General features: G+C 36.8%; 2 protein-coding genes across 7 annotated transcripts in view; one reads left to right on the forward strand and one right to left on the reverse strand.

The window, feature by feature from the left end:
* Window positions 1–1,862, reverse strand: part of LOC138056489 (neuromedin-K receptor-like) — a 40,400-nt gene extending 38,538 nt beyond the window's left edge. Inside the window, exon 1 of one of the 3 annotated variants that reach the window (XM_068902305.1) lies at window positions 1,808–1,862. The gene's annotated coding sequence lies outside the window, so the exon portion shown is untranslated. The remainder of the gene's footprint in view (window positions 1–1,807) is intronic. The other 2 variants (XM_068902301.1, XM_068902304.1) reach the window with 2 other exon arrangements.
* LOC138056488 (orexin/Hypocretin receptor type 1-like) overlaps window positions 1–2,500 on the forward strand; it is a 25,183-nt gene that overhangs the window by 15,633 nt on the left and 7,050 nt on the right. The window lies entirely within an intron of this gene.

The following is a 2,500-nucleotide window of genomic DNA, read 5'->3' on the forward strand; positions in this document are numbered from 1 at the left end:
TTACTCAAGGGTAGAATAATTGGTCATCGTCATAGATATTTTATTTCCTATAAAAATATGTCTTGCCAAGAATCGTAGTGACAAATTCTCAGAATATTAATTTCACTGTCTTCTCGTGTTGTTAAAAAATTGTACCCTTCAAATACATTGCAAAATTCGATAAAAAATTAATAAAAAGATATGCCCCGGTGATCCCTGCTTCTTCGCTCTTAATTGAAGTTTTTTTCATCGCTCTTTATGCGAGATCGCCGGTTGCTCACTAATTTTCATTGAATTCAAGTACTCCGACATTCAATACATCGACACATAATTTTGCCAAGCGTCGCCGCAGGTTGTCACGTCGCTCGGTCAAATCACTTTCACAGTTTTCGATGAAAATTAATTGCTCTTGCACCCCGCCTAAGTAATTTTGATATTACAGCTCTAAATATGAAAAAAGGAACTTAAAGGAATAATAATAAATATGTCTTATTTCTCTTCTTAATTAATTAAGAGTCTCTCGTGTCCAGAATCGATTGATTATTTATCAGTCGCAGTTAAAGTCAGACCTCTGCCAGCAGGAGAAAAAAATTAACGTGCTTGTGTTCACTTTGAACTCTAGGAAATGTTGTTTTACAATAATACAATAAAACTTTATCATTATATACGAAAGCGCCACCTTTGTTTACAAAAAATCTGAAATACTGAATCTAAGAGTGTTCATAATTCTGCTTTAAAACGATTCTAGAACTTTTTCAGTGAGACAGATTTTTCGGGCGGCGTTTTGCATAAAGGTGCAGGTCTTGACACTAGAAACTTCTATAGCATTCTAGAACTGTTCTAGTTAGAAGAGCTAGGGATCGTTTGATATTTTAGAACTTTAGAGATTTTAGAACCCCCAAAAGACCTTACATATTCTAGAGCTTTAGAAATCTTAGACTCACAACATGGACCATGGATATTCTAGAACTTTAGAACTCTTAGAGATTTTTGAAGCCCCAAAGGGTTACAAAGAAAAGAAACCTTTCTAGTAACACGAATAATTGGATCCCTAGATAGCCTTTTTTTCTTGGATTCTGTCATAATAAATGCATACAAAGTAACAATTTGCGCTTTCATCAATTCGTAGAAGTATACATCTTTCCAGAAGTACGGCTAGAATGGTAAGAATTTCCAACGCTTCTTAATTTAATTTTCATAAGTAATCAAATCCTGGCTAGATCTCTTGGAAAAAATTGATCCAACGTGTTGCAACATATCGCAACAAGGTGGCCAAACGCATGCAACATGTTGTGTCCAACAATGTTGCAAGATGTTGCGTTGAAATGTTGCTAGCGTTTGGCCAGGCATTTAGATTCTAGGACGAGAAAGACTAGGACTACGAGATTTTCTCATAGAACAACAGTGAGCGCGCGCAAACCAGCGTCGTTTTGAAGGGGGAAAACGTGATACCGTCGTCATTTTGGTACGAGGTTTTGCAGAAATGTCGTCGTGTCAAAACAAGTCAGCAACGCGGTAGTAGTTTTGGCATTTGTCGATCTGGAAAGGCTCAGTAACCAGCAATAAGAATAACTGAGCAACCTATACTGCTAACAAAGAGAAAGATTAATCGTACGGGTTATAGATTTTCTGAGTATTTTCGCTAAAAACGCACGGTCAAAACTCGTACTCGTTCTCGTCCTCGTCCTAGAATCTAAAGGTCCCTATTAACGAAAACTGCTACGGTAACGAGGCCCTTATGTCCAGAATTACACTTAAACAGATGCGCGCTCAATTTTGACATCCAACACAAAGTGAACACACTTTTTGATATCTATGTTTCACTTACCTTTTTCTCTAAAACGCTTGATCCTTTGGTCGCCAAAAATGGTAGCCAGCAATTTAACAACATGGACTTCGGTTTTTTGATAGTTAAGCTGACGTATATGTCGTTGCCATGATAACATGAATAAATATAAACAGGCCTTTAAAATCGGTTTTGTTTATTTGTAGAAAATCTGGTCGTTAGATTTTCTTTACAATTTGCATGCATGCAACAAGCTTGTAACGATGCTCACAAGTTAACACTACTTTAATAATAATTTGACAGAGAGATCTTTAATCATTCGTTGTCGAACGTTCACTGGAATATCTACAATTTCCTCTGTTAAAGTTACTTATTTCTTAAAGTATTTTAGAGCCAAATGTCGTTAAATTGTAAAGAGTGGTTCTCGAGAAATGGGCGTATTTCCAAGAAAGCTATTCCGCATTCAATCGCAATTTTTTAAACTTACTACGCATGCGCGGTTCTTTCGATAACGAAGAAAAATGTGCGAATTGCGGAGTTCTTTGCATCGTTACCTTCCCTAACATACATTTCTCATAAAAGACTAAAACCATCAACACACTGTTCAATTGTGAGGGAAAATAGTACAGATAGCGGAAGCATTGAGCAAATAAAGTGATTGCAGTATTGAAGCCATGTTTATTTTTTTGCAATCCTTGTGCGCGCGCTGCATTGCGTTAGCAAGAGTGCGCACGA

This window comes from Montipora capricornis, chromosome 7 (genome assembly GCF_036669925.1).
Source record: "Montipora capricornis isolate CH-2021 chromosome 7, ASM3666992v2, whole genome shotgun sequence".
Lineage (NCBI taxonomy): Eukaryota > Metazoa > Cnidaria > Anthozoa > Scleractinia > Acroporidae > Montipora > Montipora capricornis.